Raw genomic sequence first — 22,570 nt, 5'->3', positions numbered from 1 at the left:
CCAATGATAAAGGATAATGTCAGTATTTACTATTCAGATTGCTCATACTGTTACTTAATTTTTCATGCACTTAAAATCAATCAATAAACATTTACTAAGTGCCTACTATGTGCCACACACATTGAGGCAGTGAGACGGCTCAATGGGTAGTGTCCTAGACCTGGAATCAGGAAGACTCGAGTTCAAATTTGGCCTCAGACACTTACTAGCTGTGTGACCCTGGGCAAGTCACTTAACCTCTGTTTTCTTTGATCCACTGGAAAAGGAAATGGTGAACCATTCCAGTATCTTTGCCAAGAAAACATCATGGACTGTATTGGTGTGCTATGGTCCAGAGGGTCATGAAGAATCAGACACAACTGAATAACAAATGTTCTAAGCATTGTGCTAAGTTCTAGGGATACAAAAAGAGATTTAAAAAACCAGTCTTACTCCCAGGGAATTTGCAATCTCAGAGTTGGAAGGGACGTCAGAGGTCATTAGCCTCTCTTATCATTAAACGGGAATCTTTTCCATAACACAGTCATGCACTATAGGTGCTGTTTTTTGGTTGAGACATATAACCCAGAGTAAATTTACTAAATAATAACACTAGTTGCCGGGACATGCTATGACTTAAATAGGAACTCAGGTAACTACATTTTAGTTTAATTCCTCTGTGCTTACATCTGCAGTTTTTTAATTTTCCAGTGTTGTTCAAACTTTTGCTACCTTCCCCTCATTTTCACCCGTTTTTTCTCCCTCTTGTACCTGTTTCCTCATCAATAATAACAGGCAGGTGGACTTTCTGTGCTCTAAGGCCCTCCCATCTCTAAAATTCTTCTTTTCCTTCCTTCTCTAGAATTTCACCCTTTTCCTTGATTTCCCAAGTGAATGTCTCCTCTTTTGCCCTCTTTCTTCACATTTGTTTGTTTTTCTCATACATGGCCTTTCCCCGTGTTTCTTAGTGAACTCTGTATGGTTCTCTACTTTCTTAGGAGGATCTGCCATTCTCTTTGTCCTGTTTGGCGTCTCTCCTAATAGTCAACCTAACCTACGCACCATTTTCACATGATTCATCTGCATCTGTCCCCAAGTCTTGAACTAGCCACATCCTAAGATTATAAAAATTTTCCTGTGGTGAAGAAAGTAAATTGTCTGAATTTCAAGTCTACCTACTTAACTAGCACCTCTTATGGGATTCCTGTCCTAGCCCCTGTCTTCTCTTGCCTCTTTCACTCCTTGGTTTTTAGCAGTAAAATTTGCTCCTGGTTTCATTGTCCACCTAAGTGTTCCTGCCTCATTAACTGTTCTATAATCCCTAGGTTGATCTGGCTTCCTTGCACTTTCTGGATGGAGCTAACTGCGTTCTCTCCTCCATTTGGTTTAGGCTTGCTTGTTTTTGCTTTCTGTGTCCTGGTGGCGGTCTCTCTTCTTTACTCTTCTTTCTAAGCCTTTGAGTGCTGCTGGGAAAAATCAAAATATTATCCTCATCAGGTCTACCACAGATACATTCTTTCCAGCATTAAATGTGCCCTCACTGCTATATGGTAATCCTTTTTTCATTTCTTCTTTACTTATCACATTGCCTATGGAGGCTATTTTAAGTTATCTCTCTTATCCTCTCTTAAGGCCCTAGCTCCACCCCCAACAACTCCGGCAGCAAATGACCTTACTGAGAAGTTTGAGATAATCCAATTCTAGCTCCCTCAAATTCCCTACACCTCAAAACTTCTCTAGACTTTTTTTGCCTTACCTTTTCCTTCGCTTCAGTTCCAGTAAATGAGTTAGCCTTTATTCCTGCCATGTATAACTCCCAAATCTGTGGTCGTCCCCTCTTAGTTCTAAACTTAACTTTCAAAACTTTTGTACCACTCCCCATCCCTTTTCTTTCATTCATCTTCAGATCTCTCCATCTCTTGGGCTCCTTCATCCTTTATCACAGTAGTCAGGTCTACCTTATTCCAAACAAACAAACAAACAAACAAACATCTTTCACTGACTCTGCAACTTCATCAAGTTACCGTCCTGGCTTCTCTCACCACGCTGACTGTTCAGCTTCTGTTTCCGTTTCCTCACCAATCATTCACTTTTCATCCCTTCACAATCTGACTTCTGCCTCTATCACTCCATTGAATTTCCTTGCTTCGGGGTCACTAGTGGTCTCTCAATTGCCCAATAAGTCAATCAACATGCATTTAGTAAATAATAAATTATAAATGCCTGCTATATTCTAGGTACTGTTCTCGGTGCTGGTCATACAAAGGCAAAAGTGAAGTGGTACCTGCCGTCAAGAAGCTTACATTCTAATGGGTGGAGGGGGGAGTCAATGTACATGTTTAGTTGCATACAAGATACGTATGAAGTAAATATGAGTTAACCTTAGTGGGGAAGGCATCAGCATCTAGGAGGACTGTCCAAAGGTCTGCTCAGAAGGTGGTACTTGAGCTGAGTCTTGCAGGGAATCAGGAGTTCCAAAAGACTCAGGTGAGGAGGAAGAGGGAGGGGAGATAGCCAGTGCAAAGGCAGTTGGGAAATAGAAGATGGAGCCACCCATGTGAGTAACAACAGCAAATGGTCCGGTGTGGTGGGGTTATCATTCCTCATCTCTCAGCATCGTTATACATTGCTGACCATCCCCATGTTAACATTTTCTGTTCCCTTGGCTTCTGTTTATGCCACTTTCTCTTCTTTTATACCTCTTTGACTGGGGGCCATCTCCAGTCATTCTGATGAATATCTTACCACTGGACCCAGATGACTCCGAAGGACAAAGTGAGGCTGGCGACCTTGCACAGCCCTCCCTCCCTCAAATCAAAGTCAATTGCAAGTCATGTCATCATGTCCCTGATGTCGTGGCCCTCTTTGAGAACAAAGGACAAGCCACAATAACCTCTTTGACTCCACCCTCTCTCCCCTCCATTTGGGGCTCATTGGCTACTGGTTTCTTTTCTGTCTTCAGCCCTTTTACGTGTCATATACCACCGTTATCTCATACTTAGTATGTCCCCAAACTGAACTTACTATTTCCTTTTCAAAACTGTCCCTCCTCCTAACTTCTCTGTTTATATTGATGGCACCAGCATTTTCTCTGTCACCCAGGTAGGTCATTGTCTTTTTCCCCCTAACTTTCCACTTCCAATCAGGTCCCAAGTCCTATAGATTGTTTCTCTGCAATATGTCTCCCATCTACCCATCTTGTCACCACCATCATTTAAGGCCTTATCTCTTCTTGTCTGGGGTGCATGGAGTTTTCAGGGAGACTAGCCCTTTTTCTTTTTTTTTTTTTTTTTAGGCAATTGGGGTTAAGTGACTTGCCCAGGGTCACACAGCTAGTAAGTGTCAAGTGTTTGGTCTGAGGCTGGATTTGAACTCAGGTCCTCCTGACTTCAGGGCCAGTGCTCTATCCACTACACCACCTAGCTGCCCCAAGAACTAGCCCTTCTGGTGTGAGGGCTTGCTGAGGCCTTTCCAGGATGGCTTATCCACCTTTGGGGTCCATCTTCACCCAACTGTCACCTGTGGCTCCAAGAAGCTGTAGCATGCATGGTGGCCACACCTCAGTAAAACCATCTCAGCAGATGGGCTAAAGCAGGGTGATCAACAGGCCTCAAACCCGTCAGTGAGTTAGGGGGATGGCTACCTCAAGCATGTGAGGACTTTACCAGGCGGATTGGGTTCATGAAAACAATTTGCTCCAATGGCCACGAAAATGGCTGAAGGAGGTGCTGTGGAACACTTAGAGCTTGGTCAGGCATCATAGATACCAAGGCTGTCCACAGCATCCCAGGCCTTCACCCAGTCATCCCGACTTTTGTCTTGCCACTGGACTCTGATCACTCTGGAAGATAGAATGAAGCTGATGACTTTGCACAACTCTGCCTCCTTTAAATCCAGTTCACACGCAAGTCAAAATGCTCCATGATGTCATTGGTACAACAACAACTTTTTGTTTGGAGTATTTTAATAGCTTCCTAACTGGTTTCCTTGTTTCTAATATCTCCCTTCACCAGTTCAACCTTTATACCACTGCCAAAGCACTGTTTCTAATGGGCAGGTCTAATCACGTCTCACCTATTTGTTGCCTACAGACTAACAGACAAACACTCTAGTCTGGACTTTCAAGGCCTTCCATAATCTAGCTCTAGCCTCATTTTCAGCCTTACCTCACATTCCTCTCTTTCCCACACTGTATCACAGCCCAAATGAACCACTGTCTCAATTTTGTCTCTGTGTCCCCAGTGCTTAGCACCTTGCCTCTCATGTGGTAAGTACTTAATCTATGTTTTCTCATTCCATTCCACCATCACCATTTGGAATCCTTAATCAAGACTGAACTCAGCTGTTACCTTCTCTATGAACCGCTGTTATTGGGGAATCTAATAACCCCAGCTAGAAGTGATCCTTTCTCTTTCAAATTTCTGAACAATAATAAAAATATTTCTATATCAGAAGGGGGCAGTGTGGTTCATTGGGAAGTTTGAATTCTAGTCTGCCACTTACATTACCGGCAAGTCACTTACCTTTTCTGAGCCCCATTTGCAAAATGAGGAGTTTGGATTGGAGGAGAGTAGGGATTATTTTATTCTTTTTCTTTGTATCCCCAGAGTGCTGGGCCTAAAGTCAGAAAGACTCATCTTCCTGAGTTCAAATCCAGCCTCAGACACTTGCTAGCTGTGTGACCCTGGGCAAGTCACTTCACCCTGTTTGCCTCAGTCTCCTCATCTGTAAAATGAGCTGTAGAAGGAAATGGCAAACCACTCAAGTATCTTGGCCAAGAAGACCCCAAATGGGGTCATGAAGAGTCAGTCACATGTGACTGAACAACACACAGCAACAATTTGTGTCCCCAGCACTCATGACAGTATGTGGCACATAGTGAACATTTTATAAGTGCTTGTTAGCTGCTTGTTTGACCTCTAAGGATCTTTACCCCTCTAAATCCATGCTGCAGTGATCCCATGTACACTTTAGGGTTTATGAAGCATTTTACATGCACTATCTCATTCAATACTCACTTTGAAAGCATATGGTGGAAGTATTATTATGCCCAGTACACAGATGAGAAAACAGGCTCAGAGATATTAATTAAAGTGCCCAAATTCACACAGCTAGCAAGTGGAAGAACAATAATCCCTAAAAAAAAAGGTCAAATAATTCCTACTGTCATTGAATTCATTGAGGAACTTGAGCGTATAAAGAGGAGGGTGGAGAGGAGAGGAGAACATTCTAACTCTGGTTTAGTCAATTGATGCTGAGAAATTCAGAGTAAGGATGGTACAGTTGTGTATAGCTAATTCCTCCCTGGCCACACCCAGGATGTGTTACTGTTTCTACTTGATGACACCCAGGAAAGCACCGCATGGCCAGGCTGGCCCCTGTTTCATCCTGAACAAAACTACTCAAGGTCTCTCCTCTCTCCCTTTGCTCATGTCGTTGCCCTCACCTGGGATGCCCACACTCTTTCCATCCATAAAATCCCTCCCTATCCTGGAAGGCATTCTAGGCATGAATGGCAGCATAAGGAAAGGCATGATCATAGAAATGACCTCAGTGTGTATGGAGAAGTCATCAATCTGGCCAGAGCCAAGGGTTCTCATCCCTTATTAGAGAGAAGCTTGGAAATGGAGGTAGGGATCAGATTGTGGAGTACCTCGGATTCTAGGAAGAAGGGTTTATTTGGACTTTCCTGCCGGCAGCAGGGAATCTTTGGAGGTTTTTAGCGGAACTAGTAACATAATAGCAATGTTTTGGAAAGGTGTCTGGCAGCAATGTGTAGGATACATGGAAGGAAAGGGAGACTTTTGTGGTATCCCTACCTTGCCTGGAACGTTGCTATTCCTTATGTCGTGACATCTCCTGAATCCTTCAGGGTTTTAGTAAAAAGGTAAAACCAAATGATTTGTGAATCTTCAAAATTCAAAGCGCTTCTTTCCTTGGGCCAGAAATTTAAGTTATTCCCGTAGGTCAGCCCCAGGTTAATTCTTCCAGTAGAATGCTATGTCAGATATTATAAACTGATTACTAGAGAAACTATTGACAAAGTGTTCTATGCCATTCACCGTTAGATGAAACTACCCAGGATACCATTAGGGAACAGGAAAGAAAGGAAGGAAACATGCATTTATTTAGCACCTACATGGGCCAGGCACTATGCAAATCACTTACAAATATTATCTCATTGGTCCTTATAATAGCCTTGTGAGGTGGACGCTATTATCATCCCCATTTTACAGATGAGGAAATTGAAGTAGACAGAGTTGAAATGACTTGCCCAGGGTCACACAGGTAGTAAGCGGTTTGAGATCAGATTTGAATTCAGGTCTTCCTGACTCTACCCACTGTGGTATCTAGCTGGCTCCAAAGCTCGTCACATTCCTTTCTGGCTTACTCCTCTATCATCACCCTTAGAGCATTTCTCCTGTGTACATTGTGACTTCAGGGCTGCTGCCTAACACCTTTGTCTACCTCTATACTCTTTGGAGTCTTAGGCAGGAAGGGTGTGGTTTTACATGTATGTATATATGTATGTATGTATGTATATTATTTGTGTTTAAGTGTAACTGTCTTCTTTAGATTGGTGTGGGGAGGGAGAGAGGAAAAAAATGTACACTGCACAGAACAAAAGAAAACATAGAAGGCAGCACAGAAAAACTGGGTAACTTTGAAAGCAATATGTAGCGTCTGTTAGATGTTATATTGAATCCTTTATGTTCTGCTTTATACATGGAAATGTTCTTTTTTTTGTTTTGTATTTTAAGTTTAAAATGTATAAAAATTTTTTTTAAAAAGGGTGATTGATTATAACTCAGATATTTGGGTTACAAAACCTACTTTTTAGCACATTGGAGGAAAATTTGAAGAACAAGCTATATATTCTAATTCAATCCAACAAGGACTTTTGAAGTGCCTACTGTGAGCAAGGGTGAGATGCTCTGCAATCTCTCCCATCTGCCCCCCCTGTAACCACCGTCTTTTAAGACCTCATTACTTCTTGTCTAGACTATTTTAATAGCTTCCTAACTGATTTGCTCCTCTTTAATCTCTCCCTTCACACATCTCACACTACTGTCAGAGGACGGTATAATAAAGAGCTAGCCTTGGAATTTGCAAGAGCTGGGTTCAAGTTGTGTCTCTGACACATACTGTCTGTGGATCCCTGAGCAAGGCACAGAACCCCTCAATGCCCCAGGCAGCATTCTAAGACTCTCAGTTGCAGAGAAGGTCCTGATCCACACTGGGAGAGAATATTCCTCAAGGGAGCTCTATATAGATGAAATCTCTCTATATATGAAATCACAGGTCCAGTTAAAAGTGAGTCAGGCACTACTGTGTGGTAAGTGCCAATGATGAAAAACAGACCCTGCCTACCCTCAAGAACTTTACACTTTACTGGACAGACTAGAAATTATCTAAACCAGCATTTTTCTAACTAATTTGTCCAGAGTATAGTTTTGAGGATTAGAATATATTGAGAGAACTCATAAATTCTGGTTTGGGGACATTGGGGGATATGGAGTGCATACAGGAGAAAAGGGATTTAGGGAAATTTTAAAATAAAATAGAAATATTTAATTCCATTTTCTTATTAAAAATTGCAACCTGTAGTAAGCATACATAAATCCTTTTCATCCTTTGGGCCTTATGTCCTATGCCTCAGTTTTATCAGACAGCTATCAGTGCAGACAGGGGTGAAGAAAATCATTTCCCTAGAACAGATGCACTCTTAGAAAAACAGGCCAGTGGTCTACCTATAGCACTGTATAGTATATAGCATTACTGCGGCTCTGGTAGGACTTACTGTCGTTATCTGGAGTCTCAAATTCCAGGCTGTTCATAGGCCTCATCCCAGGCTTCCTAAGGTATATTATGCAGCCCTCGGTTCCTTGCTTTAGAGAAGTATGTAATTGGATCGACAAACCTTTCTGAAGAGAAATACAGTTTTAAATAGTGGTGTAAACTTCTACTCAGATGTAAATTATAGATACTCAGCTAAGTCAGAGAGTTGGTTTGGCTGTCATGCCCTGTTAATGGCAACACTTAGGCAAGGGTTCTTTCCATCAGAAAACCACCAGAAGCCCCTTCTTTCTGGCAGGGAGCCCAGTGTCTGAAGCAGGATTAGAAACGATAAATAGTAGTCAGAGGGACAAGCTCTGGTCAGAATCCAGAAAGTCAGTAAGCATTTCCATGCCAGAGGGGGTGAGGGTGGGGGAATGTTGAAGGCCAGGTCATTTGCCACAGTAGGCGGACACAGCCCACTTTAGGGCAAGCACAAAAACTCTTTCAGTGATGAGCTCAGGTTCCAAAGAGTCAGTGGAGGAAGACTAAGGCAGGAAGGAGCTCAGGGCTGCCGATAAAATGGAGATTTGCCATACATATTGAATTCGTGCTTGAATTTAGCATCTTTTTAGCAGTGGGTCACACTTCCTTCTGTTCCTTAAAGGGGCATTTCTATCACGATCCTCTGTCTGTAGGTTACTATAGATTAATCCAAAAGTCTGTGTTTTTCAGTTTTAATTTGTTTCATCTTCAGGTGAGTTAGAATATGTCTCAACCCCTATTTCTGTAATAAGGGACACCAGGTTCTTTCTGCCCATATGCTATGTTCAAGGCTCAGGTGTTAAGTTGAAACTGTTATTTCCCACAGTTTTCATGTTCCCTCCCTCTCCCCGCCCCCCCCATGTCTCTGGGTTAAATGAATCTAAGTTTGAATAGATAGATAGATAGACAGACAGACAGACAGATAGATAGAATCACAAATTTAGAACTGGAAGGGATTTTTAGAAGCCATCTAGTCCAGGGATGGGGAAGCTGCGGCCTGAAGACCACATGTGGCCTTCCAAACTTACTTGAGATTTGTTCTGTGAAGTTTGCATTCAGTCAGAGGGTCTCTCTTGAGAACGTAGAGGGCCACACAGGGCCTCGAGGTTGCAGGTTCCCCACCCTGATTCTAGTCCAATACCCTCATTTTACAAATGAGGAAACTGAGGTCCAAGGATACTTGCCCAAGATCACAGAAGTAGCAGGGGTCAGAAGTTGAATTTGAATCCATGACCTCTTGACTCCAGAGTGAGTACTCTATTATATCACATTTCAATGCTCTTCTGGGTTCTGCTACTAGAATTAAAATGTCTTAAAAGCTTCATGGCTACCACCCCTCCTCCACAACACCTTCATTAAATGCTACAGATGGCTGCTCCTCAGTTAAAGGGCTGCACTTGACAACCCAGAGTGCCCCATCTCTGGTCTAGAATATTCTGTTTCCTGATCTCTGTCTCTGGGAAACCTGTCCTGATCCCCTCACCACCAGTGAATTCCATCCCACAGCTCTCTTCTCTTCATCTTGTATGCCTTAAGTAGATACTTAGAGACTTTTATGACGTCTTTTATGATGCCCATTATATTGTAAGCTGCCTGAGGGCAGGGACTTTCACTTTTGTCTTTGTATCCCCAGAGTTTAGCTCAATGACCTGCAGTTTAGTAAGTGCCTAATTATTGCTTGTTGATTGAAGTATTGAAATAACCTTTCCAGGGCAGCTAGGTGGCACAGTGGATAGAGCACCGACCCTGGATTCAGGAAGAACTGAGTTAAAATCCGGCGTCAGACACATAACACTTACTAGCTGTGTGACCCTGGGCAAGTCACTTAACCCCATTGCCTAGCGGGAAAAAAAAAAAAAAGAAAAGAAATAAAACTTTCCAAGCTCAAACCTGGGTCCTCCTGGCAGTTCTCTTTCCCCTTCATCACCAAACCCACACAAACACCAATAGGTTTGATATTCCTTTTCTGCCATTGTGACAGGGGAACAAGGTTTTCCTCTTGCTCCTACTCCAGTCTTTGCCTCTCACTCCCCCCAGAAACGTATCACTAACAGCTCTCCTCAAAGGACGAGGAACAAAAGCCCGGCTCAAAGTGCCAGCCTTCCATTAGCTTCTGCGTCGTCAAGCAGACTCTTTTGCTCCGCTGAATTCTTTTGTTCATCCGAAAGCAGGAAATCATCCAATTAAGTTTATCAAAGCGTCCTCTCCCTGCAGCTCACAGCCAGCACAGAAATCAGCAGTGCCCTTGAAATCTTCCATTGCCATTAATTACATTTGACCTTCCCAGCAAACAGCGAAAGAATATTTTTCTTTGAAAATCTACTCTTAATTTTCTTATCATAAAGGAGTATGATGAAGTCCATGGAGATTTCTGTAAGAAAATGTCATATTAGGCCCTGGTTTCAGATAGACTGGGGCTGTTTTTAAAGAAAAAGAACAGCAAGGTAGTAGCTTAATTGTTCTTATAAATTCCTATTTTAATACATTTACCTTTTACTTTTCACCCTTGGATTTTATTTCCTAATACCCAGTTGTTTTCTGCCTAGAATTCTTATTTCTTCTTTCCTTTGAATCCCATTCTGCAGGCAATCCTGGGGTTTGCCTGTTAGATAAAATCCAAACTCATTAGTCTGACATTTTAAGGCCATTTTCTATAAATAAATATATACATATAATATTTTATTTTTCTCAATTACATGTAAAGATAATTTTTAACATTAATTTTTTTAATTTTAAGTTCCAAATTTTCTTCTTTCCGCCTCCCCCTTCCCTGAGACAGTATAAGCAATTTCATATAGCCTATATATGTGCAATCATGTGAAACATATTTTCACATTAGTCATGTTGTAAAAGAAGAAACAGACAAAAAAAAAACATGAAAAAAATAAAGTGAAAAATAGTGTTTTTTGATGTGTATTCAGACTCAATCAGTTCTTTCTCTGGATGTGGATAACATTTTTCATCACAAGTCCTTTGGAATTGCCTTGGATCATTGTACTGCTGAGAATAGTTAAGTCATTCATAGTTGATCATTATACAATATTGCTGTTACTATATACAGTGTTTTCCTGGTTCTGCTCACTTCATTTTGCATCAGTTCATGTAAGTCTTTCCGGGTTTTTTTCAAGGCCTGTTTTCAAGATGATATCCAGGGGCAGCTAGGTCGTGCAGTGGATAGAGCACTGGCCCTGGATTCAGGAGCATCTGAGTTCAAATGTGGCCTCAGACACACAACACTTACTAGCTATGTGATCCAGGACAAGTCACTTAACCCCATTGCAAAAAAAAAAAAAAAAAAGGGGGGGATTATATGCTTCTATTCTGCAGAAGACTCTTAATGGCTCTCAGACAGGCCATATATATTTTCCTCCCTCCCCACTTTTGCCTATAGGCTGTTCTCTCTCCCTGGAATTTATGTCCTTCCCCATCACACCATATTAAAATCTTGCCAATCTTTGAAGGTCCATCTCAAATGCCACCTGTTCTATGAAGCTTTTCCTGATTTCCCTAGCCAGAATCTGTCTTCTCTCCTTTGTACTCATGTATGAATTAGTATCTATCTGTTCCACCCATACTGTGTATTATTCATGTGCCTTTTCCATCTCTCCAAGTAGACTGTAATTTCCTTAATCAGACTGAATTTAGCAGGAGACCTTGCCCAGACTTGGTATGTAGCAATTTGAAGAAATGAATGAATGAATGAATGAATGAATGAATAGTTCCAACTATGCCCTCTGATGGAAGCAGAAGTAGGGAGAGAGTGGTGGTGAAAAGAACACAAATAAAGATGGAAAAATTCTCCTGGGTTAGCCAAAGGGGTGTGTGTGTGTGTGTGTGTGGTCATAATCATTGTTAAGATGCCAAACTTTTCTTTGGCCTACAAGACTGACTTTGGCTTCTCTTATATTTACCAATGCCAGCTGATCCTCCCTTCCTCTCAACAATCCACTCTTTCTGCCATTCCTCAGATCATTAAGTCATAAAAACAGAAGCATCTTGCCCTATAGCACATATACTTAGAGTCCTAACACTGTTATATTATCCTTATTCAATTTACACGCATTTAGTAAACTCCTACTCCATTCATAGCCATGTATAATGCACTACCAGGGGTGGTGAACCTGCGACCTTGAGGCCACATGTGGCCCTCTGGGTCCTCAAGTGGGGCCCTTTGAATCCAAACCTAGGTCCTCAAGTGCAACCCTTTGACAGACTCCAAAGGGCTTCACTTGAGGACCTGGAAGGCCAATGTGGCCTTGAGGCTGCAGGTTCCCCACTCCTACACTAGGGCCTGGGTGCTGAGGTTTAGGGGATATGAAATAGGATGAGATACAAAGATTTTTAAAAGTTTTTTTTTTTTTTACCTTAAAGTGTTTACATGAGTAAAAAGTGTGTACAGGAAGGGAAATGGCAAGGAGTGGCAGTATTTAAGATTCTTAATTAGGCTTGCTGCCTAATTTTTACTCCTTGCCTGATTTCTTTTAAGACTTTATCTGATTTCATTTAGCCCTGAGGTTGAGGCTCATGGTCACATGATCACTTCCATGCCTGACTTAGATTATCCTTAGTTTAACCTCCTTTTCCCAAATTAACTATTTCCTTCAATGTAATCAACCAATCAGTAAGCATTTATTAAGTACCTACTATGTGCCAGGCACTTAGGCTAGGCACCTGGGATTCAAAGATCCCATCTCTCAAGGAGCTTATCACCTTCTGTCAGAAGAGATGACATGTGTATATGTAAGAATATGCAGAATAAGTATGAAATGAATGCAGGATAATTTAGCAAAGGAGGGCCCAAGCAGTTGCAGGGATCAGGAAAGACTTCCTTGTAAAAGGTAGTGCTTCAGCATACTCTTGAAGGAAGTAAAGTCGTCTGTGAGTAGAAGTGAAAAAGGGAAAGCATTTCTGATATGGGGGGGTCAACAAAAAATGGAAATGGGAGATGGGGAGCATGTTTGAGGAACAATAAGGCTACTTTGACTAGACGATAGAGCATGAGAAGAAGAATATGTAATGAAGCTGGAGAGGTAGGTGAAGGTTAAGTTAAGTGCTTTAAAAACCAGAGAAGTTGATATTTTATTCTAGAGGTGCTGGGAGTGACTGCAGTTTTTTGAGTAGGGGAGTGCCATAGTCAAACCTGCAAAATTACTTTGCAGCTGTGTGTAAGATGCACGGGGAGATGAGAGAGGGAGACCATTTAGGAGGCCATTGCAATAGTCTAAACAACAGGTGGTGAGGGCCTTGAACTAAGGCAGTGACTAGAATGGAATGTAAAGGCATTTGTTAAGCACTTACTGTGTACCACGAACTGTGATAAGTGCTAGAAATGCAAATAAAAAGCCAGACAGTCCCTGCTAATTGGGAAAAAGAACACATTGTAGAGTTTAGCTTCAGGGCCACGCTGTTGAGAAGTGCCATTTGTTTGGCAATCATAATGCCTTCTTCTGTTGTGTGTGTGTGTGTGTGTGTGTGTGTATGTGTGTGTGTGTGTGCGTGCACGTGCACACGCACATGTCTGTCTTTTTGTCTCTGTGTCTCTCTGTTTAACTTGATTGAGAGCTTCTGGAGGGCGGGTCCTGTTTCTTATACTTCCTTATCCTCCATAATGCTTTGGATATGGTAGGTGCCTTATTGCTTCATCAATTGATTTGATTAGACTTATTGATTAAATAATTGATATATGGAAATATACAGATTTATAAGATAAATAGGTTAAAGAACCATGGATATATTTTTAAAAGATCCTGAATAGAGTTGCTTTAAAAAGCCCAGGCCCTAGGGGAGTACCAAGTAGGTAACTATCACTTTGTCTCCAGTGTGGCACATAGAGGGTTGAACTATGTGACCTCTAAAGTTAATCAGTCAGCCAGTATTTGTTAAGTGCCTTCTCTGTGCTAGGTGCTGAGCATACATGACAAAAATCAGTCTCTCATTTCAAAGGGCTTTCATTCTGCAGTTAGCGCAGGGTGTATAGCACATAGTAAACTCTTAATAAATGTTCATTGATTGATTGATTGTAAGTGCAGACGGCAAGTCTACATATGAGCGTATATGGAATATATGCAAAACACATAAACTTGTCATTTTGGCTGAGGATGCACTAGAAGCTGCATTGATGGGTGTTGTCTAGGAGGTGGTGATTTTGCAAGAAATGTAGGGGGAGCTAAGTTTGGAAGGAAATCAGAGATTCTAAGAGAGGTAGAAGGAGAGAGGAAAGGAGAATTAGCAGAATACTGTGTCTCTCAAGCCAAGCCAGGTGTTGTAACTCCTAGTCCTGTGTTCTTTTGATTATATCACACTGCTATTGCTGTTGTTCAGACTGATTCTTTGTGACTCTGTTTGAGGTTTTCTTGGCAAAGATAGTGGAGCGATTTGCCATTTCCCTCTCCAGCTTATTTAACAGATGAGGAAACTGAGGCAAACAGGGTGAAGTGACTTACCCAGAGTCACAGTGTCTGAAGCTGGATTTGAACCCAGGTCTTCCTGACTCCAGGCCCAGCACTCTGTCGTCTAGCTGCCCTATTTAATAGTTATTCCTTCTTGGAATCCGACAATCCTGACCTTCCCCAGTCCATACCCACCTTCTGTAACATCTTTTCTTCCTCCTTCCCTGATGCCTCACAGTCTCTCTTCTTGACCCCTGAAGGTGGGCGCTGTCCAAGGTTCTGTTCACTTTGGGCTTTGCAGTTCAGCCAGTTTCGCGTCCACCTAATTTTATACTATCATGTAACCTCTCTAACTTTCCATTTGGTTCACTGGAATAGAATGAAAGACTTTTTTTTCTTTCATATAAGAGACTTTTCTAAAATCTAGGTAAACTATATCCATCGCTATCCATGACTGATGAAGATAAGATTCTTTCCCCCGTTAGATAAATCTCTGAGAGGTCTTTCTTTTTTTATATTTATATCCCCAGTGCTTAGCACAGTGTCTGGCACATAGTTAATGCTTAATAAATGGTTATTGATTACTTGATGAAAATCATTCTTCTTATGACCACAGTGAAATACCCATACCTGGATACTGAAGGTAAAAGTGTCAGGTTATGAGTAAGACCATTCTTACATTCCTGTAGGGGAGATTGCCGACTGGTCTATTAGATGGTGTGAAAGATGGCCTTCTGAACTTTCAGTCCTGTTTACTATTCCAAGGCAAGAGGCTAATATGAGGAATTACATGTGGGAAGAGGTTAGAAATTATATAGGGATAAATAAACTGAAAACACAGCAATTGGCTCACAACAGCAACAACAAAAGTGATTAGCATTTATATAGCACTTAAGATTTGCAGAGTGCTTTATGTATTATTTGATCCTCAAAACATCTTGCTTAGAGTAGCACTATTCCCATTTTACAGATGAGGAAACTGAGGCTAAGAAAGGTTGAGTGACTTGCCCAAGTTCACACAGCTGAGAAGAGCCTGAAGCCAGGGATAACTCCATGTCCTGCTGACTCTAGGGCTAGCCCTCTATCCACTATACCCAGGCTTCTCAAACTTCTCCCACTTGAGACCCCTTTTTGAGTTTCAGCAGTATCATTGGCGTTTTGTGGTCTGAGGGCATTCTCAGTGAAAAGCGTGCATGCTTTGTGTTCAGAACCAAGGTTGCAGTGAAGTCCCACTACGTAACATGGGCAAGTGCTACCAGAAATACCTTGGATTCATTACATGTTTGATTTTTAATATTTGGTCACGCATTCAGAAACCTTCTACTGTTGCCAGATTTTTTGAGACCTATAGTTTAAATTGTGTTACGTTGGTTTTTTTTGTTGTTGCTGTTGTTTGTTTGTTTGTTTGTTAGTTTTGTGAGGCAATTGGGATTAAATGACTTGCCCAGAGTCACACAGCTAGTGAGTGTTATATGTCTGAGGTCAGATTTGAACTCAGGTCCTCCTCACTTCAGGGCCGGTGTTCTATCCACTGCACCACCTAACTGCCCCAAGACCTGTAGTTTAAGAAGTGCTGCACCATGCTCATGCTTCATAGGAGATCACACTAATCTTTTATTGTCATCCCATACACCCTGAGCGGTGATCCTAACCCTTCTTTGATTCTTTTTTTTTCTCCCAAACAAAAAAATCCTTTCTTTGTTGTCCTCTGCTAGATATATCTTAGGCTGAACCTTAGCATTCCTTACATGCTATTCATTCTTCCAGGACTGTGCTATGTTTTTGTACTTAGCCACCATTATCTGCTCTTGCTTTCATCTTCTGTTCATATCTTCTCAGAATTGGGTTTGATCAGTGACTCTCCTTTGGATCTACATTTGTTTCTCTAGACAACTATCCCTTTTCCTCCTCATCAGAATTGTTTCTCTAAAAATTCAGTTCTTCAGAACATTCCCTCCTTCCTGAGACTGACTTCCTCTTTAGAATTTTACTCCAGGGGAGCCTACCTACCATTTCTTTGAACTCTGTAAGATCTATTTGCCCAAAATCTGGAGTACATGCTCTATAATTATTATTACTGCCTACCTTACAGGGTTGTTGTGAAGATCAAAGGGTGTAATCATCTTGAAAGGGGGAAACAGGTTGAAAAATTGAAAAGAACAATATAGATACATTATTATTATTATTATAATTACATATGACATTCTGACTTGTTGAAATGTCATCAAAGTAGAAATCATTGATGAACCTTTCACATCATTTTTCCTCTGAGCACTTTTTATTAAGCTTCAGTCATCATTCAAGAGTTTGTCCCTCTGTTCCCTCTTTATCTAGCTCTTACTTCTGAGTATTAGCTCAGATTGCCCTGTATTTTGGAGCTTGTTCTTAACCGTCACTTTCCAAAGCTACCTCCATTTTCTCACTTAAACCTCATCAGAAGACGTAATTCTTCTAAGAAGTTCGAATCCTGACTCTCCTTACTATTGTGCGACCTTGGGCGCATCACTTAATCTCTTTGGATCTGTTTCTCCATTGGTAAAATGAAGGGATTGGTCTGAGTGACCTCAGACGCTCCTTCTAGCTCTGAATTCAGGATCCTGTGCATCTTCCTAAAGTGACTGATAAATGAGCAAAGGAAAGGAGAGGAAATCACAGGTCTTCTCAGTTAGAGCCGAGAACTTTCAAAAACACTTTATCCCTGATTTAACCCCACCCCCAAGTTCACATTAGTCTGTGATTATATCCTTGGCTTTTATAGTTTTTGATGTGCTCTTGTATTTGGCAGAGAACCTAACATAGTTTCGTAGGGCGGGGCTGGGAGGGGTGCAGATTAAACCAAGATTTATTGGTGTGGTTAGTGGCATTACATGCTAAATAATTGATGTTAATCCTAGGCAAAATTGTGAAGTCTGTTTTTGACTATCCACCTATGCCCTTCTCCTGGTGCCTCTCCCACCTACCTATACCCATGCTCCTCTATTTGTCCCATTCCCGAAGATCCTTGCTTTCAGTTGACCTTCCACAGATCAGCAGCTAATTCTGGATAAAATGTGCTTCATTTATTGTTGACATGGTAGAAACAGGGAGGAAATAGACAAACCTCCTAGCAACAAATATTGACGTTGCAGAATCTAAGAATTAAATGCTGGAACTCAAATATTGAGGCTCTCACAGTAATAATAATAATAATAATAACAGCAACAATAGCATGAGCTAGCATTTATACAACAAATCTTAGTACAGTTTTAAGCTTTATAACATATAGCCCTTTCAGGTTTGCAAAGTACTTTGCAAATATTTTGTCTATTTTATCCTTACAGCAATCCTGAGAGGTAGATGCTACTCTTCTTATTATTATCATTGCTATTTTACTGTTGAAGAAACTGATGTTAAGTGAATTGCCAAGGGTCATGCAGCACATCAGCATCTGAGGTCAAATTTGAACTCAGGTCTTCCTGACTCCAGATCCATTGCATCACCTAGCTTTCACTAACCAAGCTTGTTTTAACTGTACCTAAAATAAAGGCAAAACAGTGCCTTGTTATCTGGATTCTTCGACCATATTAAATTAGAAGCAGCAAATTAGAAAGAATAAGGTTCTGTTGGAGGCAGGGACAGTGAGAACAGCAAAATATAGAAAAACTGATAGATAGAGACTTGAAAAGCATAGAGGAAAAGTGAATGGATATGTATGAACAAAGAGTATTAGTGGAGACTCAGAGGAAAGGACTGAAAAAGTGGTTAAGATATTTTACACGTTGAAATTAGTTTAAATTAAATAGTCTGTTGGTGGGGAAGGAGAAAAGGTTAACATTCTCATTAATAAGAATGGAACAGATCCTAGTGATCATTACAATATGCAGTCAAGGCATTCTTTGTTACAAAGGAGAATTCTATAGAGGGTGATGGGAAGTCACTGGGAATTACTAGCAACATTTTTTTAAAGTATCAGAATAGAGAAGTTAATTTAAATATAAATAGTTGAGCAAATTTGATGGTTTGTATGGGTGTTTAATGTTGTTTATAATAAAACATTTAATTTTCTTTTAAGGCATAGCTCTCCGGGGCTCTTTGATATAGAGACAAACTATTCTTCTCATTTGAATAGCCCCTGATCATAACTGACTGTTTTTCAGCTTGGTCTAGTAATTGACTTTGGGTAGGCCATTAATTTACCTTCTCAAGGCCTCAAGACTAGAGAATCTCAAAAGCTCTTACAGCTCTTAAAAAAAAAACAAAACCTTTCATTTGATTGGATATAAGGATGACTTTAAAGAACCATGAACTACATGGACTATACGAGTTACAGGATATCTCCAGGATCACCTAGTCCAACCCTCTGAAACATGAATCCCATTGACAATATTCCTGACACGTGGCCATTCACTCACAGACTTTTGGTAAAAGGCACTCACTTCCTCCCGATGCAACTGATTCCACTTTTCAGCACTCCCAAGTTTTTCCTCTTATGTTGTGCCAAAATATACCTCTCTTTATTTTTGGCAGTAATTACGCATGGATTTTAAAAGTGTATACTTCATTTAAGAATGCAGGGAAATGTGGACATTTTAGAAATGTCCCATACAAGAAGAAAAAATTTTGAAGGTTTTGTGAAAAGTTTTAAGGGGTAACTATTAGTGTTAAGAAAACTAACTTAAGTATAAGATCTCATTCTGTTATCATATGAGATAAATAAGATGTCTCTCTCTCTCTCTCTCATGGGCTGATGGATGGGTTGTAATAGGAGTACCAGCACTAAAAAGAGGTCATGGCACTCCTGGTGCGGTGTCATCTTTTTTCGTGGATTCATAGCTTCAAGCTAGAAGGGACCTTACAGATATTATTCAACTCCCTCATTTTAGAGATGAGGAAACTATGACTCAGAGAGAGAGAGAGAGAAAGTGGCTTGCCCATGCTCACACGGCTAGTAAATGGCAGGACTGGAATTTGGATCCAGGGCTGTTGACTTAGATCATGGAAACCTGGAGAGGTTCAACAGAATGAGATATGGTCAAATATTATAATGTCTTCCAAAAAAAAAAAAAAAAGAGAAGAGAACAGATTCTACAAACTATAGGCTAATAAGCTTGCCTTGAATTCCTAGGGAAAATTCTGGAATGGAACATTAAAAAGAGTTGGCATATATCTAGAAAGGGAAGGATTAATTACAAAGAACCAGCATGGCTTCATCAGGAATCATGTCAGACTAACTTTTGTTTATTTGTTTGTTTGTTTTTAATAATGTTACTAAACTAGTTGGTGAGAGGAATGCTTTGAATATAGCTTACCCAAATTTTAGCAAAGCTTTTGATTAAATATCCTATGGGTTCAGAGGTGGTTGGATGTCCAGACTCAAAGAATAGTTCTCAGTGATTCATTGTCAGCAGGAGATCTCCAACGGAATGTTCCAGTGATCCATGCTTGGCATTGTGCTATTTAACACCTTTAATCAATGACTTGGGTAAAGGCATGCTTATCAAATGTGCAGATCACAAAAAGGTAGTACAGATAACTAGCACACCAAATGATAAAGTCAGGATTTTAAAGGATCTTGACAGACTAGAGCATTGCCTGAATATAATAAGAAAATTCAAAAGGGAAAAATAAAAAATAAAAATCAATTCCACAGTTATGCGATGAAGGATGCTTGGGAGAAGGAGGGAGGATATGAGCATTTGTTAAATTCCTGAGCACTTACTATGTGCCAGACACTGTACTCAGGTCCTGGAATCATCATTATGTTCAGGAAGGTCATTTAAATCACTAGGTGAAGCGGACATCTTGTCTAATGTAATTGGCAAAGATTGTCCATCTTTTCCTACTGCTTCAAGTCCTGTCAGCCCAAGGTAATGCATGTTACCCTGAAAGGCTGTGAAATTAAGATGAAGGCACATTCCACTGTAAACTCCTGGCTTTGGGGTTGTCAATTCAGGAAGAGGAGAGCTGGAAACCAGCTTTTGCTCTCGGGCCTGATCATCTATACAGACACCAGCTTGGGTGAATGGCCTTTCATCACCGTCACCATCTGCTAGCTCTGGTCCCTTGAATTCTTCCTCATATCTCAGATTGCACAGGGTTTCAACATCAATATCCAATGTTTCATCAGAACAGTATGTGATTTCCAAAATGTTATCATGAGTTGTGAATGTTATAGTACTTCTAAAGTGCTCTGGGGCTCCTGTCAATGTTCCTGAAGCCTTGGCAATTTCCCCTTTAAATATGCACTGTTCATCTAATAACAAGTATTATCCTATTTGATCACATGATCAAATACACAGTCAGCAGTTCTGAGAAAGATTTGGGAGTTTGGGGGAACTTTGAGCACAATATAAGCCAGCAGTGTGATGAGGCAGTCCAAAAAGCTAGTGAGATCTTGGGCTGCGTTAAGTGGGACACAGCTTCTGGGAATAGGGGGGTGACAGTCCCACTACGGCACCTTCTCCGCATCAGAATTTAGCTGGAGTATTGTATTCGGTTCTGGGCACCATGTGATAAGAAGGACATTGATAATCTGGGGACTGTCCAGAGGAGGGCAGTTAGGATGGGGCCTGGTCCATGGGGACCATGGCCTTGAATATATGGGCCTTAATTTACATACGAAGATCAGTTGAAGGAAATTGGTATATTTAGCCCAGAGCAGGGAATGTTGGTGTGGCCATGATAGCTATCTTTAGGTATTTGAGGGACTGCCGAATGGGATTAGATTTGTTCTCTTTTTTCCCAAAGGACAGAAACAGGAGCAACAGGTAAAAGTTATGAATAGGCAATTTTAAGCTTGAGGTCAGAAAAAAAACACCTGATTATTAATTGGAGCTATTTGAAAATGGAATGTGCTTCCCTGAAAGGTTTACCTCCTTTCGGTAGAAGATGGGCAACCACTTGGCAAATATGTTGTAAGTGGAAATTCTGTCCATGTATGGGTTGGACGAGGTGACTGCTCAGATCACTTCCAGTTCTCAAATTCTATGATTCTGTAACTTTTAGCTTTAGGGCTTTCCCCTTTTTCTGGACAGCTGCTTCCAAAAATGTAGCATCAGTGAATCACCTAGGAAAAGCTGAAGGTCTTCACATCCATCCACAAAAGAAGTCTTTTACCTAGAATGAGAAAATGATCAGCATCTGCTGATTTTTTTTAATCAACTGATTTGATTTACATTAAAATCAAACCTTATAGAAGAAGTGTCAGTCATTAGAGTATTTCACTGGCAATATTACAGGATTTGTGTGCTCAGCTGTGCCCCCTAGTGGTGAAAGGCTTACTCAACTCTACCACAATTAAAGAGGGTAGAGAGGAGGGGGGCAACTGCAAAGGTTCTGACCTTAATTTGAAAGATTATGTTCAGGATCAACTATCAGCAGGGTAGAAATTTTGATGTATTTTCAGAGTTACGGACACAGATTTGTGGAACACTTTGTCGATCTGAATTCCCTGAATATTGTCATACCATGGAAAAGAAAATAGAATCATAAATTTAGAGTTAGAAGGGACCAGACCTTAGAAACTATCAAATCTAACTCCCTCATTTTGCAGATGAGGAAACTGAGGCTATAGGGGCTAAGTGCCTTGTTCAGGGTACTTGAGGGGGCAGTTTGAATCCAGCTGATATGTAGTTCAGTGTTCTATCCACTACATTATGTTGTACTGAATTGGGAATCAGAAAGCCTGGGTTCTAGTCCTTGAATGACCACTGACAACTTTGCAAATATAGGCAAGTCATTGTACCTCTCTTGTCCTCAGTTTCCTCATCTGTAAAATAAATTTATTGAACTAGTTAGTCTTTAAGGCTCCTTCTAGATCTAAGGTTGTGTGAGGGCATACCAAAAGAACAAATTATCTTAATAAACAATCCATTTACATTTCTGTAAATAAACAAAACTGTTATAGCAATTTCTGTTTAATGCCGTATAACTAACTGTAAATTTAAGTATTTTATTCTTCTGCTAGATTGTAGGGTAGTTCATGGTACCACAATGTCTTAGCTAAACTTTGTTTCCACCATCACTTACACAATACCCTGCACACAGTAGGCACTTGGCTTATTGAGTTGCATTTTAAGTAGTTTGAAAAAAATGATAAAATGCATCCATTTTACTGGCCCTCTCTATAACCTCAAGTCCAGTCAATTAATGAAGCAGCTAGACAGAGGAATCCTTAACCTACAGTCCATGTGCTTCACGTAGAGAGACTTCAGGGAGTCTGTGAAATTGGATGAGAAAAAAAAAATTACATCCTTAATTTCACTAAAATTTAACATTTCCTTCAATTATAAATTAAAAAAAAAATATTCTGAGATAGGGTCCATAAGCTTCACCAGACCTGCCAAAGGGGTCTGTCACACACACACACACACACACACACACACACACACACACACACACAC

General features: G+C 40.7%; 1 protein-coding gene and 1 pseudogene across 5 annotated transcripts in view; both read left to right on the top strand.

The window, feature by feature from the left end:
- PRKAG2 (protein kinase AMP-activated non-catalytic subunit gamma 2) overlaps positions 1-22,570 on the top strand; it is a 452,810-nt gene that overhangs the window by 167,610 nt on the left and 262,630 nt on the right. The window lies entirely within an intron of this gene.
- Positions 17,973-18,130, top strand: LOC114027190 (annotated as a pseudogene).

Source organism: Vombatus ursinus, unplaced genomic scaffold (genome assembly GCF_900497805.2).
Source record: "Vombatus ursinus unplaced genomic scaffold, bare-nosed wombat genome assembly UNPS02014852.1, whole genome shotgun sequence".
NCBI lineage: Eukaryota > Metazoa > Chordata > Mammalia > Diprotodontia > Vombatidae > Vombatus > Vombatus ursinus.
This window is presented reverse-complemented; position numbering and strand designations above follow the sequence as displayed.